We start from the raw sequence: 16,985 nt of genomic DNA on the forward strand, positions 1-16,985 counted from the left end.
AGTCAGGTGTAAGAAGATTCGGAAGGGAGCCCAGGTCATAAAGGGCTTGGAATGCCAAATAGAGTATTTTTCTACTTGATCTTAGAGGTACCAAGGGGCCTCAGGCACTTGACACCTACTAGTTGTGTGACCTTATGCAAGTCACTTAATCCCATTACCTTGCAAAAAACTAAAAACAAAAAAAGGAAACATTAGCTTTAGCAATAAGAGAAGTAAAAGAGATTGAACTAATTAGATGAAGCAATAAGGAAACAAATCTTTCACTCTCTGTAGACAATATGATGGTATACTTGGAGAACCCTATAAAATCAACTAAAAAACTTCTTGAAGCAATTAACTTTAGCAAAGATGCAGGATATAAAAGGAAGCCACATAAATCATCAGCATTGCTATATATAACAAACCCCAACAGCAAGAGATAGAAAGTAAAATTCCATTTAACATAAATGTAGACAACAGAAAATACTTGGGAATCTACCTCTCAAGATAAACCCAGAAACTACACAAACATAATTTCAAAATACTTTTCATGAAAATAAAGTCAGAAGAAAACAATTGGGAAGATTGTTCATGATTAGGCCAAGCTTATATAATAAAATTTAAAATTCTCCCCAAATTAAATTACTTGTTCAGTGCCACACCAATCAAACTACCAAAAAATTACTTTACAGAGCTAAAACAAATATTACCAAAATTCATGAGGAGAACCAAGAGGTCAAGAAACTCAAGAAAATTAATGAAAACAAAATGCCAAAGAGGGTCTATGTGTACCAGATCTAAAACTCTTTAAGCAGCTTCATCAAGACTGGTTAAAAAATACAGTGGTGGATCAGTGTAATAGATTAGGAATAAAAGAAACAAAAGGAGATGACTATAGTAATCAGTTATTTGATAAACCCAAAGACTCCAACTTCTGGGATAAGAACTCACTCTTTAACAAAAATTGCTGGGAAAACTGGACAACAGTATGGCAGAAACTCTGTATAGAGTAACATCTTATGCAGAGAACATAGGAATAGAGCTTTCTTTAAATTGATAAGAAGTATCTCTCTGAAATCATCAGGAAGCACTATATGGAATGGGGATAAACTAACTATTCCCAAATAAGGATGTCTGTTATCCAATTACAACCAAAATAAGGTTGAAATGAAAACAGGATTTAGACACAAAGGATTTACATAAGCCAAGTAAAAACAGAAATACTCTACCTAACAGAACTAAGCAAGGGGGAGATGTTTATGACCAAAGAAGAGAAAACATTATAAATTGCAAAACAGATGATTTTGATGATATGAAATTAAAGTTTTTGCACAAATAACACCAATGCAGCCAAAATTAGAAGGCAGAAAGCTGGGAAAAAATTTTCACAGCTAGCATTTTTGACAAAGACCTCATTTCTGAATCAAATTTATAAGATTACAAGTCAATCTAAAATCGATAAATGGTCAAAGGACAGAAACAGGCTGTTTTTTGGATGAAGAAATCAAAGCTATCTAAAGTCATGTTGTTGATGATTGTTTGATTATGTGCCTAAGAAGATTCACTCTTTTACCCTGGGAATGCAGGTATAAAAAAAAAAGATTTATTCTAATTTGACAGTAATAGTCTTTTTTTTAAGGTTTTTGCAAGGCAAATGGGGTTAAGTGGCTTGCCCAAGGCCACACAGCTAGGTAATTATTAAGTGTCTGAGACCGGATTTGAACCCAGATACTCCTGACTCCAAGGCCAGTGCTTTATCCACTGTGCCACCTAGCCACCCCCCCCAAAAAAAAAGATTTATTAAAAGAAATAACAGAAAAAAAGTGACAGTAAAGTGAAGAAGAGATGAAGGAAAATTCAAATGAATTGCTAATTGGTCTTGGCTGGTCAGCTGCCAGGCTCAGGAGCAGTATGGAAAGGGAAGGGGGAGGGCAGGCAGACATGGGCTTGGCTTAACCAGATCACATGGGAAGGCCAACAGAGCTCTATGGGGATTGTGGAAGAGCCAGAGTAAGCCCTGTCCTTCTGGGAAGAGCAGGGACCAGAAGAAGCAAAGAGCTGGAAGCAGCAGCATTTCCTGTTTTATCCCCGTCTATGGTAGACAGGACAGAGGGTGGTGCTTGGGAGTGCTCCTCCACCTTTCAGTCAGGTGAAGTCCAATGGCAGACCATGGAATGGTCCTTCCTGTCAGTTCCCCAGGTCATTTCCTACTTGCCAGCAGACAGGCCAAAGTTAAGTGAAAGGGAAAAGAGGGACAAGATACAAGTGACAATGTCCAAGGGAGGCAAAAACTCAAGAGCGAGAACCTCCACCTATTTACCAGATTTTGTTTTTGCGACCTTCACAATTCTAAACTAGATTTTTCTAAACTGGCATGATCCTTAAGGGATAAGCAGCTAACAGGACATAAAGCCTAGGGATTACACAGGGACACAGGGCACAGGACATGTGCTGAGAAGGGTATAGGAAAATTAGATCATTTTTGAAACAGTTTGTTATCTCAATGGAGTCCAGCTTTTCCCTCCCTGTCCTTTGAGGATCCTCCCAGCAGTACCCAAGAGAGAGGAATGGGAGGTTTTCACAGGGATTTAAAGACTCTTTTTTTCCTATAATCGAATTTCCAAAGTTACACAAGTTCATCATAGAAAGGCACAAAATTTATCTTTGCTCTCAACCTAGTATTTCCCTAGTCTCAGTTTTATAGCTGCAGATAGTGTAGAGAATTCCAATTTTCCCAAAAACCTTTGGCTGAAAGCACCTTGGAACATAGGATCCCCTTCTTTGTTTTGGGGGTGCTGGCCAAGTTTTTAATATAACAGTCTTTCGCCTTAGGAGCGGGAAGGGAGAAGCTATGGGGGATCAGGGGCTCTAAGAGATGACCAACCTAGCAGGTCTTGGCTTTGGGATGGAGTCTGGAGACCTGGGAGGGTCTCATAATGAAGAGGGCTTCTTTCTGGGCATGCTGCTTGTTTGGACAGGACTGGGATGCCCATCCTCCATTTCCGTCCCAGGCATCCTCCTTATCTCTCACCTTGCCTCTATCTTTCAGGTGACCTCCCAGAGCTTGACACCTCAGATTGGAATATACCCTTCTTTGAAATTCCTGACAATGGCTTTTAGTTCTCCCTCTGTGGAAGTGAAGTTTCATCTACCTTCCTAGTGTACCAGATACTTGAAGATAGCCAACAAGTTTTCAAGTCCTCTATCCTGTCTCAACTTCTCCCTCCCCATTCTTTTCTTTTTCTAGACTGAACATCTTCTTCAGCTGATCCTTCAAGTGATATGGCATGAACTTGAAACCCTTTGCCATCCTGCCTGGGTTTCTATGGATATTTTCTTCCCTAAATTGTCCATAACAGATCTCCCACAGTTGTCCTAGCTCTTTGAACTATTGAGATTAGCTGCATCCATCGAGGTTGATCAACTCACCATGTTGTTAAAGTGTACACTGGTCTCTTGGTTCTGCCCCTTTCACTCAGTATCAATTCCTTCAATTCATTCCATGATTCTCTAGAATCCTATAGAACAATAGTACTCCATAACATTCATAAACCATAACGGTTTCAGCTATTCTCCATTTGATGGATATCCCTCAATTTCCAATTTGTTGCCACTACAAAAAAAAGAGATGGTATGACTATTTAGTAATGTGGATTTTTAACCATTTTATATGATTTCTTCCAGATATAGGTTTAGTATTGGTATTGATGGATCAATGGGTATGATCAAGTTTATTGCTCTTTAGGCATAGTTCCACATTGCTTTCCAGAATGGTTGGATCAGTTCACAACTCCACCAATAATTCATTAATGTCCCAATCCTCCCATAATATCTCCAACATTGATCCTTTTCCCTTTTTGCCATCTTAGTCAATCTGATAGGTGTGAAGTGGAGCCTCATAGTTAATTTATGTTTCTCTAATCAACAATGATTTGGAGCATTTTTCATATAATATTCAGCTTTAATTTTTTCATTCAAAAACTGCCTGTTCATAGCCTCTGACTATCAATTGAGGATGAAATACAACCTTATAAATTGGATTAAATTCTGAATGCATCTTAAAAATGTGACCTTTATCAGAACTCCTGTGAAAATTACTTCTCAGGTTCCTGTTTTCCTTCCAATCTTGGCAGCATTGGTTACATTAGTGCAACATCTTTTAAATTTAATATATTCAAAATCATTTTTTTTTGCAATTTATAATGTACTCTATTTGTTTGGTTATAAATTTTTCCTCCTTTCCATAGACCAGAGTATTTCTTGATCTATTCTTTCCCTTTTATTTAAATATAGGGTGTGAGATATCAGTCTATCCTGAAATTTGTCATACAATTTTCCAGTTTTCAGAACAATCTTGGTCAGATAGCAAGTTCTTATCATAGAAACAAATATCATTGGGTTTGTTAAATAGTATATTATTGTAGTCATTTCCTACCATTTCTTTGGACCTATGCTAATCTACTAATCCATTATTCTATTTCTCAACCACTACCAGTTTTGATAATTGTGGCATTATAATACCATTTTGAACCTGGTAGGGTAAGGTCACCTTTATTTTTTTTTATCAGTTCCCTTGATATGCTTGACCTTTTGTTGCTCCATATGAATTTTTTACTATTTTTTCTAACTCGTAAAATCATTATTTAGATTGATTGCTATGGTACTAAATAAGTAATTCGAAGAAGGTAGATTTTAACTTTTTTTCCCAATTAGCTCATTTTAAGCATGAGAATTTGACATTTTTTCCAATTGCATAGATCTGATTTTATTTGTTAGAAAAGTGTATTGGCGGCAACTAGGTGGTGCAGTGTTTAGAGTACTGGAGCTGTACTCAGGACATGAGTTCAAATTTGATCTCAGACATTTAATAATTACCTGAGTGACCTTGGGCAACTCACTTAACTCCAATGTCTTTCATAAACAACAGTGAAAACTGCTTTATAATTGTGTTCATATTCTTATGTTGGGAGGTAGTTTCCCAAGTTACTTGAAATGGAATGTCTCTAACTCTAGCACTTGGACTTTGTTGTTCATGTATAAAAATGCTGATTTATGTGGGTTTATTCTATATCTTGCTATTTTGCTTTATCTATTATTTCAAGTGGCTTTTTGGATGATTTTCTAGGATTCTGTACATATCTGGTGGACATTTTCTACAAAGGGAGAGTTTACAGTGTTTACTATCATTTCCTTAAGCTAAAGAAAAAGAAATTTAAAAGTTAGTTTTATAAATGAAGTTTAATTTTCTAGGATCTTACTAGACACCTTGAATGGAGGCAACCTTGAGAATGGCAAAACAGAACTGACTAAATAATCCATTAGAGATTTATAAGGATCATAAAACTTTTGAAGGCAAACCATTCAGGTTACACATTTGTACATAAAGATATCACTGATTACTTCATGATTCTTTAATGCATCCATAACATCTGTTCTATATCAGAACTGATAAAATCCAATTAGCCCTAGGACTATGGTCTACAAAAGAAAATAAAGATAAGAATTCATTCAGTCTCTTACCTAGAGAATCAGGACAGGTTCCAGCTTTCCTGTGTTGTGATTGACACAACCTAAAAGATAACAAAACAGACACAAATTAGAAGAGGACTAAGTTGTTTCACACAAAGCCTGCCTTCAGATTTATCTAGAGATATAGACCTTGTGTAAGGGCAGAGGTGAAAATTCCAGACTTACAGAACCTCAATTAGAGGCTGATAAAACTTTTGATCAGAAATATTTAATTCTTAATTACAATATATCATATTAGGCAGCAGGCTGGGCATGTATATTTATGATTTGACCATTCCTCAGGACACTCAAAAGAATCAGATCTTCATTGAGTAATAATGTAAAGGCCTTCTTGGAAACAATTTTACTGTTAGTTTTCAGCTTGTTGGATAACTTATTTGTAGTAAAAGTTTCAACTTATATATTTGGTGAGAATTGGAAATATGTAAAGTTAGTCGTATTTCCTGGTTCATCTTCATAGGAAATTAATCTCTCAAAGAGGATTTTCATAATTGGGTATTTGGGGAAGGTACACAAAAGTAAGGGGTAATTGGAGAGGACACCATTGTGGCATTCATCAAACTTTAAAAATCAGGCCACTCCATTACCTTCACAATCTCAAAAGTAGATGTTGGGTAGTACCAGTGCCCCTCCAATCCTTTCTTTGGAGAGTAAGTAGTTAAGAAGCTGGTTTTACTCTTTTTGTTTGTTTGTTTCAGTTGTGACCCCATTTGAGGCTTTCTTGTTTATTTAGAATTTTAATAATTCTTACCCTAATCCTACTTCCCCCCCCATCTCCCACAGAAGGCAATCTGTTAGTCTTTACATTATTTCCATGGTATTTGCCTTGATCTCAGTTGAATTTGTTGAGATAGAAATCATATCATTAAGGAAGAAAAATGAAGTATGAGAGCAAAATTACATATTAAGGTAACTTTTACCTTTTAAATCAAAGGTAAAAGGCTTCAGTCTTTGTTCAAACTCCACAGTTATTTCTCTGGATACAGATGGTATTCTACATCGAAGATAGCCCAAAATTGTCCCTGATTGTTGCACTCAGGAATGAGCAAGTCCATTAAGGTTGAGCATCACCTCCATGTTGCTATTAGGGTATGCTCATCAAAACAAGTAGCATTGATATAGTGTTTTAAGGTTAACAAAGCATTTAACAAATATTGTTTCATTTGAACCTCACATGGACCCTAGGAGGTAGAGGTTATTATTAACCTCATATCAGATTGGAAAACTGAGGTAGAAATAGGTCAAGTGATTTAACCAGGGTCATGCACCTATACAGTACAAGAGAGTGAATAGGAACTCGGTTCTTGTTGATTCAGCGACAGCCCTCTATTCACTGAGTCACCAGGCAGCCTAATAATTGTTACCAAAAGAAATATCCAAAATATAACAAAATATTTCAACCACGACTTTTAATTTCCCAGCTAACATGATGAGAAAAAAAGAGTATGCAACCAATGGGGAATGGCTGAAGAAATTTTGTCCTAAGAAAGCCATGAAATATTTTAGGGGAGTCATGTGAACCCTTAGGATTTGGGGAAAAATCCTGTCCAAGTTCAGGACTATAGACACAGGATGAAATTTCCAATGTCTATTGAAATCAAGACTGCAGGGACAGGTCTCTTAGCAATAACTACATCCACAAGGTTCATCTACAGCAAGACATTATAATGTTTGAGATGCAGATAAAGCCCTTCTCACAATTACTGCTTTTATAAAATTTCTTCCTAATGTGAATATTCTTTTGTTCAGGGACCTGCATCTCACATGTAAAGACGGGCTTCTTGTGGACATTCACAAATCTCGCATGTAAGGGAAGAGTGATCTTGGGCTGAAGAACTTCCCATATTGAGACCATAGAGATTTTCTTTACAAGATGAATATTCTCCTGCTTCACAAGTTTCCATTGGAAAGACCGTGCACATTCATTACTGGGATGTGATTTCTATTTCATTTGAAATCTCCAGTGTAAAATAAGTGTTGTTTTCTGTCTGAATGACTTTCTGCACTGAGGATATTAAGGGAGCTATTTCCTCTACTATGTATTTTCTCAGGTTTAGTTAGGGAAGAACTAAAAGTTTTAACACACTTATAATACTAAAAAAGGTTTTTATCCAGTGTGGATTCTCTAATGTCGAGTAAGACTTGCTTTGTATCTATAAGATTTTCCAAAGGGATCACATTCATAATTTTTCTTCCTACTGTGAATTTTCTGAAGAGTTTGCCCTAAAAGTTCTACGATATTTATGACATTCATCCAGTTTGTCTCTACTGTGATTTTTCTGATGTTTATTGAGAATTGAGTTTTCTATGAAAGTCTTGCCACACTGATCACATATAAGAGTTTCTCACCAAAATGCATTTTCTGATGGTGAGCAAGACTGGAGTGGAATGTAAAAGCCTTTCTGCACTGAATACATTCATAAGTTTTCTCTCCAGTGTGAATTCTCTGATGTACAGCAAGATGTGTGCTGTGTGAAAGTCTTTCCACATTGATTATGTTCATAACATTTTTCTCCAGTGTGGCTTCTCTGATGTATAACTGGATGCTCTCTGTGTGTGAAAGCTTTTCAACATTGATTACATTCATAAGGTTTCTGCCCCATGTGAATTCTCTGATGTACAGCAAGACAGGAGCTCTCTTTGAAAGCCTGTCCACAATGATTACATTCATAAGGTTTCTCTCCAGTGTGTATTCTCTGATGTAAAGCTAGACTCTGTGTGTGAAAGCCTTTCCACATTGATTACATTCATAGATTTATGCCCCATGGGAATTCTCTGATGCACAGCAAGACTGGAGGCTTACCTGAAAGTCTTTCCACATTGATAATTACATTCATAAGGTTTCTCTCCAGTGTGTATTCTCTGATGTACGCCAAGACTGGACTTAGAAGTGAAAGTCTTTCCACAATAATTACATTCATAAAGTTTTTCTCCAGTGTGTATTCTCTGGTGTCTAACTAGACTATTTCTGTGTGTGAAAGTCTTTCCACATTGATTACATTCATAAAGCTTCTCTCCAGTGTGGATTCTCTGATGTTTGGCAAGACTAGAGTTACAAGCAAAAGTCTTTCCACAATAACTACACGCATAAGGTTTCTCTCCAGTGTGGATTCTCTGATGTCTAGCAAAACTGGAGCTACGATTGAAAGTCTTTCCACATTGATTACATTCATAAGGTTTCTCTCCAGTGTGGATTCTCTGATGTAGGGCAAGAGTGGATCTATGCCTGAAAGTCTTTCCACATTTCATAACATTTGTTTCCAGTGTGAATTATCTGATGTATAGGAAGACTGAAGCGCTCTCTGAAAACCTTTCTACATTGATTACAATCATAAGGTTTTTCTCCAATGAGGATGCTCTGATGTACAGCAAGAAGGGTGCTCTGTGTGAAAGCCTTTCCACACTGATTACATTCATAAGCTTTCTCTCCACTGTGGATTCTCTGATGGCTAATAAGACTGGAGGCATGCCTGAAAGCCTTTGCACAATGAATACATTCATAAGGTTTCTCTCCAGTGTGTATTCTCTGATGTACAGCAAGATTGTAGTTACGAGTGAAAGTCTTTCCACAATAATTACATTCATAAGGTTTTTCTCCAGTGTGGATTCTCTGATGGTGAGATAGACTCTTTCCATGTGTGAAAGCCTTTTCACATTGTTTACATTCATAAAGTTTCTCTCCAGTGTGGATTCTCTGATATACAGCAAGATAGCTGCACATTCTGAAACCATTTCCACACTGATTACAGAAGTAAGATGCTTTACTATGGTGGATTCTCTAATACTGAGAAAGACTGGAGTTGAATATGAAAGTCTTTCCACATTCATAAGATGTCTCCTCAGTGTAGATTCTGTTTAGCCCAGTAATACTAGAACCATTTCTGAAAGTTTTCTGATGTTGAATAGCTTTGTATTCTTTCTCAACAATGTGGGTTCTCTGATGTTTACCCACATGAGCCCTCTCTTCACAGTAAGAAGAATTACCAGTCAAAGATGTCGTTTTCAGGTTTGTACTAATCTCCTCATCAAACCTGGTTCCATCTGATGGAAACAATACAAAGACACACATAAATATAAGTACATCCTCTTATTTCTATTGACAGAAAGTAAAGTAACTGATATTTAAATATCCCAGTCAAAAAAAAGGGACATGAAACTTAAATTGTCAGAATAAACCATTTAAAAATGTTATTAGACCATTTAAGTCAAGATTTTCCAGGGATTGAATGAAAAAAAGGTGCAAAAACAAGTCGCTTAACCTTACAAGATCTAAAATTATATTATAAAGCATCAGTCATCAAAACTGTCTGCTATTAGCAAGAAATATTGTGGTAAAATCAGTGGAATAAATTTGGTGCAATAGCAGGAAATGATTGTAGTAATCTGATAAACCCAAAGAGTCTAGTTACTGGGATAAAAACACCCTCTTCAATAAAAACTGCTGGAAAAATTGGAAGTTATTATGGAAGAAACATAGATTAGATTAGACCAAAACCTCACACCCAATACCAAGATAAGATCCATCCCTCTTCAAGGGAGCTTGTAAAATCCATATTCCCTTTCCCCTTGAAACTTAGGTAAGGGACCATGTCATGTTATTATTTAAAAGCTCAATATAGCTGGTGGTACAACAGAAAGACAGCTCAGATTTACATGAATGGCATTCTCTCATAGTGTTACCTCACCAGGGTGAATCCCAATATACTTTTTGAGTTGGTTAAGGAACAAGATTCTAAAAATAAGAGATTTTGGAAGATCCTGCTCTACCCTGGGGTCATAGTTATTCCCTGCATGGATCAGGATCTCTGAGATTCAGCCCTTCATATATCAACTCAGACTACAAGGTCCTACTATCTTCTGTGGTCATCACTTCCACAATCATTTCTCAGTATATATGGGCATCACTTTGGTTTCCAGTTTCCTTTTTATAAAAACAATAAACAGCATTCATAACCATTTCTTGTGTGGTGTGAGTTTTCACTCTACCTTTGATTTCTTTAGTTTAGAGTGCTCCTTCAATTATCACTGAATCAAAGGACACACAGAGGCATGACTTGGAGGCATAATTGCAACATGTATTACAGAATAGGGCACATTCCTTCCCTTTCAATACTACATGAATCCTTATACCAAAGCTGTTTCTTATAGACAAGTAGTTGGAATCTTCCTTGTAATGCTCTGTGTCTCTTCCTACTTTCTATGGGGAAATTCGTCCCATTCCCCCCATGTTAAAGACCATTTATGCCCAGAATGCTCAATCTGGCTTTTGTGAAGAACAAGCTGAAATCCCATCTTCTTCCATTAGATTCTACAAGGTCCCTTAATCTTCCTTCGCTTATCTGGCTTTATTTGATCCTTGATAAAATAATTCTTATAGAATTGTGTCCCTGTTATCTTTCCCACAAGCCTGTGAACTTCTTGAGAGCAGGGAATCTCCTTATATCTCTGGTGCTCAGGAAAGGGTCTGGCATAAAATAGCTACTTAATAAGTGCTTGCTGATTACTTAAAGGTCTAAGAAAGACTTCATATGAGACAACCTCAGCCCACTCTAAATAATTGCAGGCGACTTCCATGCTCCAAAATGGCCAACAAAGACTTTTAATGGGATCACTGAAGTCTCACTAGAAGGAAAATGAGAGTTCTAGGAGTCCAAGGCCATCATTAAACAAATGATGAAACTGAGAATGAGAGATTCAATGACTTGCCCAGAATTTCACTGCTAAAAAAATATGTGAAATGGGATAACAAGTCAGGTCTTCCAACCCCCAAGTCTACAAGCTCTTTCCTGTCACATCCAGAAGCCACCTGGGGTACAGTTGTGTCCTCACTCACCTGGAGAGATCCTCAGACCTTCTTGCTCTAAGTGGATGAACAAATTTCCTCTGGGAACTGGAAGTCCTAGAGATTTGAAATGAATTAGGAATAAGGATGGGAAGGAATTGCAATTTTCTCCTCATTGGGGAAGGTGGAATGTAAGCAAGAATCACAAAGTGATCAAAGTTACCACAGAAACTGTCCAGGGAGATTATTGATAGGAGCTTTGAGGGGTGAGGGACAAAAGAAAATGTGGCATAAACTTGGAATCAGAAAATTCCAACTTTGTCTATACCCCTCATAGAGGAATAGACACCTTCCAACTCTTTTCTTTTACTAGAAATTAGAAGAAGCTAATTAGAGGAGGTAGCCCTGGACCTGGAGCCAAGAAGACTTGAGTTCAAATCTGGTCTCAGAAATTTACTAGTTGTGAGTCCATGGACAAATCATTTCATCTTTGTTTCCTTCCAAGTCCTAAACTATCCAATGGCGGTAATAATAGCAACAGAAACAAAAAGGTGTGAAGATCATGTCACATGACCTCCATTAAGAAAACCATTACCCATGGGGCCAGGCTGATAGTAGATTTGTAGAAATACATTTTATCTTACCTTTCTATCCCTGCATCTCTATCTAAATCTGGGAGATATTTAAAGGAAGAACAAGGACACACTTTGCTTCCATTTTAATGGTTTTATTTTCAAATAATTATTATCTAAAGCCATTCCTAGAACCCTAGATTTTATCTAAAAGTTACCCCTGCAGCACTGAGCTACCAATTTAAACTCGCTAATGAAAAGACTGTTCTACTGGCAAAAGACTTCCCCAAGAAGGAAGGTCCCTGCACAGCCTATCCTGTAGGTTCTATGCTTGAGAGACTTTAGACAAAATTCATGTCCAGGAAGAGGATAAACTTGCACTGCCTGAGACCATCCCAATTCTAAGATTCAGGATCCACAAAGAAAATCCCAAGTTCCCTAGCCCACAACAAAGACACTTGTCCTAGGAAAACCAGGAGATTTTTGTCTGTTCAACAAAGGAAGTCAGCACTATGGCCTTTTTAAGAAGTGATAGATGGGGTGGCTAGGTGGCACAGTAGATAGGCCTTGGGCAAGCCACTTAACCCCATTGCCTTTAAAAATATAAAAAAAAAGAAGTGATAGATGCCACTGATACTACAAATTAGGGAAGGAGTGAAGATACTCCTACTAATGATAGACTTAGAGTTCCCAGGGGGAAGTGGTCTTTACCCAGGAAGAGCAAGTTCTGAGCATTCTCCAGCATGACATCTTTGTGCAGTTGCTTCTGAGCTTTGTCTAACAGGCTCCACTCCTCTAGGGTGAAGTCCACAGCCACATCCGTGAATGTCACCACCACCTAAAACATCAAAACTCAGAAAAGTTACAAGATTGAATATATAAAGCACGTAAGTTTTGTATGATGTCAGATTACTGTTATTCTCTTAGATGAAATGATTAATTCCTTCTACAATCTCTTCCTTGAATCACTCATTCTCCAAATCTAGATTATTTAGTATACAATTAACTTCAGGTCTATTTCTCCATTGACCTTGAGATTGCATGTGATTTTTTTTGCATCATGGTCCGGAAAGGGTACATTCAATATTTCTGCCTTCCTGCATTTGATTAAGAGATATGTATGCCCTAATACATGGTCAATGGTTGTGTAGGTACTACATAATGTAGAAAAAAGGTATATTCAATTTTCTCAATAGGGAGATCAAATACAAGTTTTCTAACATTCTATTTACCTCCTCAAATTCCTTATTATTTATTTTATGGTTAGATTTATCTAATACTGAGAGAGGGAGCAGCATTTTTTACCTAAGGACCATTTCTTTAGAAAAATAGGCCTGATATTGAATTATAGTAGTAACAACGGTGCCCTGGACTGACTGGCACTTTGGCATCTTAAGCTAACTCTTCACCCCCATCCCTATTTCTGCCCTCCCCTATTGACATTCTAGGTAGTCCCTTATTTAAAAGACTAACTAAAAAATCCCATTTTTTTTCAATTCTGTACATACCATGTCATTGCTCTCTTTACCCCTATATAGTCCAGTCCCCACCCCCATAAACACATACACTCAACTTCCCCCCCCCCACTTACTTTCATGTGCCCAAGCTCTGTCTTGTAGCAGCTGAAGGTCAACAAAAACCCTCCATCCTGAGACTTAACTGGACAGGTCTGGAGCAAAGCTCTGGAGGACATAACCCATTCCTGAGGATGTAGGGTAGATATCACTGAGCACTTGTAACATACATCAGTTTATCCTAAAGTGAGGAAATATCTAGTCTCAGCTTTTCTGGAAAGTCTCATGGTTGGTACTTTCTAAGAAAGAAGAAGGACATTGTGGTCTCATGCTGCTTTTATGGGGCCCAGGCTATTGATTCCATATTGAATAAAAATTTGTGAAAGGAAAGTAGCCAGGAAAGTTGTAGAAAATAAATTGTTGGGGTGGCTAGGTGGCCCAGTGGATAGAGCACTGGCCCTGGAATCGGGAGGACCTGAGGTCAATTTGGCCTCAGACACTTAATAATGACCTAGCTGTGTGGCCTTGGGCAAGTCACTTAACCCCATTTGCCTTGCAAAAACCTAAAAAGAAAAAAAGAAAATAAATTGTTGAAACTTTTTTTTAAAGGGGAATGATTTCTATCAAATTTTGGTTTGACACCAATCCGGTGCTGATAACAAAACAAACTTTCCCCCCACTACTTGTGTTCTTCTTCCTCCAGCCTCTTTCTTGTAGCAATGGAAGGTCAAGGAAAACCCTTCACCCTGAGTCTTAACTGGACAGGTTAGGAGGAGAGCTCTGAAGGACATAACTCATTCTTGAGGACATAGGGTTGAGATCACTGAGCACTTGTTTATCCTAAGTGAGGAAATATCTAGGCTCAGCTCTTCTGGACTCTTGGTCGGCACTTTCTATGAAAGAAGAGGGACACTGTGGTCCCTTGGATCCCGTTTATGGGGGCCAGGTTATTGATTCTAGATTGAATATGAATCTGTGCAAGGAAAGTAGCCAGGAAAGTTGTTGTAGAAAGTTACTTGTTGAAACTAGTTTTGTTAAAAAAGGGGAATGATTTCTTCCCAATTTGGGGTTGACCCCAATACGTGCCGATAACCAAACAAGAAAGAGCCAAAACAGAACAAGAAATGATGGGCGATTTTTCCTAATGAATGTGGTTGCAAAATGTTGAAGAAAATTTTAGCAAAGAGATGGCAACAAGTTATTACTGGGACAATACAGCAAGATCAGGTAGGATTTATACCAGCAGGCACGGATAATTCAATGAGGAAAACCATCAACCTAACGGACCGTGTGAATAACAAAATTACAGAAAATATAGGATGATCTCAATAAATACCGAAAATGCCTTGGAAAAATGACAGCAAGCATTCCAATGTAAACACTAGAGAACAGAGGGCTACGGAGTTTGCCTTCATGTGATAACCACTATGGCTTGAAAGCATCAGGAAGCATTATGTGTAACGGGGATGAACTTAGCCTTCCCAGTAAGACCACCAGTATCTAACATTGTGTTCAAATGCTAGCTTGAGGGGCTGCTAGTGGCCTAGCGGAGGGAGCACCTCAGTTCCAATCCCATCTCAGACACTTGGGACTTACCAGCTGTGTGACCTTGGACAAGTCATCTGGCCGCATTGCTTTGGGAAAAAACCCTAAAATAGAAAAAGAAACATTAGCTCAGGCAATAAGACGAGCAAAAGGAACTGAAGGAATTCGAATAGGCAGCGAGGAAGCACAACTTTCACTCTAGAGAACCCGGTAAAATCGACTACAACACCGGAGCCGCCTAGGCCACGGGCACTGCCGTCCGTGACCAGCAACCCCGGCGGCGAGAGGGAGAAGCCAGAGAACACGCGTGGGGACAAGGGGAGAACTGGGCACGGGAGGCCCCGCGCCGGGGTCCCCCCCGCCCCCGGGGCGCGCCAGCACATCCGGGACCCCGAGGCCGCCCGGCTGCGGCTCCCCGTGACGCGGACACGCCGGGGCGATTCTCCCGGAGCTTCGGGGCCGGCGCCCCGGGGAGCCCGCGGCCGCGGCTGGGGTGGGGGGGACACGGAGGGGAGGGGGCCCCGGCCCCCGGAAGTCAGGGGCACAAAAAGGCAGAGGAGCAGCAGGGTGGCGCCTTTTCCGTAAACCTTGGATCTGAAAGAAGGGCCGCTGCCACCCTCTGGGGCTCCCCCCGCCCCACAGGCCCGGGGGAGGGGGAATTTCTACCTAGCTCCCATAGGAGCCCCGCACTTCCTGAGGGGGATGGGAAGAAACCGGAACCGGAAGAGGCGGGGTTTCTCTCTCCCGCTCTCTGGTTGGCGGGTACGGGGGCGGGGATGGGGGCGGACCCCGCGGACTGCTCCTTCCGGTCCTTCCCTTTTTTCTCCCTTTATTGGTTTCCCCTCCTCCACGTGACAAACCTCCCCCTCCCCCCAGGGCGCGGTCTGTTCACCGGGGCCCGAGAAGCCTCTTCCCACGTGGCCGCTCTCCGCGGCTGTTGGGGGCGGGGGGAAGAGGCTTGGTGGTCGCTTAGCGGGGGAAACATAATCCCCTTATAAAGGAATGTTACAGAACTCGGCCCCTCATTGTTTAAGAGTTCATGGGAGGGAGGACAGAAGGGATAAAATAATCCCCTTATAAAGGAATGTTACAGAACTCGGCCCCTCATTGAGTAAGAGTTCATGGGAGGGAGGACAGGGGGGATAAAAGTGTCTGCTGAGAGGTGGGGAGGGAGCGGGAATGTGATCACAGAAGAATAAAGACTCATGACCCACCTCAGGCGCTCTGTCTGGTTCTTCCCCCATCAAAGAGTGGGGGCCGAAGGTACCCCGAAGACTCACCACGCGTTGGACTGGTGACTAAGAGGACGGACTAGCATTAAGAAGCCGGCGTTGTAAATAAAAACCCGGCAAGTGGTGCCGAAACCCGGGACCTGATTTTGCTAGGGAACGTCTGAATCCGCTGGTCGGATTCTCCAGACAGCCTCGGTCGTTTCTGACCGGGAGGAAGGAGAGGGCGTTTACTCTCAGATATTGCCTGAGGGACATATCCCTATTGTGTTGACTATGCTTTCTTTCTCTCCCCTTTCTCCTTCTACTCTAATCACGCTCCTTGCCGTGCTGGCCTGTCTGATTGTGCCCTGCTGCCTCCTTCTCTTTTGCCGAACGGGAACTTTCCAGTTCTGCCACCTGTTAGGATTGCAGCCTCGGCTAGTAGACAGCATGGGGGGCCGGAATAGTATTCCCGCCTTTGAGCCGGAGGAAAAAGAGGCCGTTGCAGGGCAGCTTTATAAACTCTGCGCTAAGCATGGCCGTAAATTACCTATCAAGACGTGCCGTGCTTTTGTTGAGAATATCTGGAACATCTGCCCTTGGGTGCAACATAGTGGGATCCAACCAGATAAATGGAAGGTGGTAGGGCAGCAGATGGCCTCCTATAATGACACCTGCCTGGGAAAACTGACCCCTGAGGATTTTACAGTGTATAAGATAGTGGATGCAGCCCTGCATCCCCAGAAGGTGACTTTGGCACGAACAATCAGCACTCAGGTGGGTAGCTCGTTGGCGGGATCGGATTCAGAGGGCTCAGAGGAAGAGGGAAGGCCACTCCCTCCCCTGTATCCGT

The 16,985-nt window shown here is 40.2% G+C and overlaps 1 pseudogene; it reads right to left on the bottom strand.

The window, feature by feature from the left end:
* Positions 1-6,876: 6,876 nt before the first annotated feature.
* On the bottom strand, positions 6,877-15,507 carry LOC141512479 (uncharacterized; annotated as a pseudogene).
* Positions 15,508-16,985: the final 1,478 nt, after the last annotated feature.

This window comes from Macrotis lagotis, chromosome 1, assembly GCF_037893015.1.
Source record: "Macrotis lagotis isolate mMagLag1 chromosome 1, bilby.v1.9.chrom.fasta, whole genome shotgun sequence".
NCBI classification, from domain to species: Eukaryota; Metazoa; Chordata; class Mammalia; order Peramelemorphia; family Peramelidae; genus Macrotis; species Macrotis lagotis.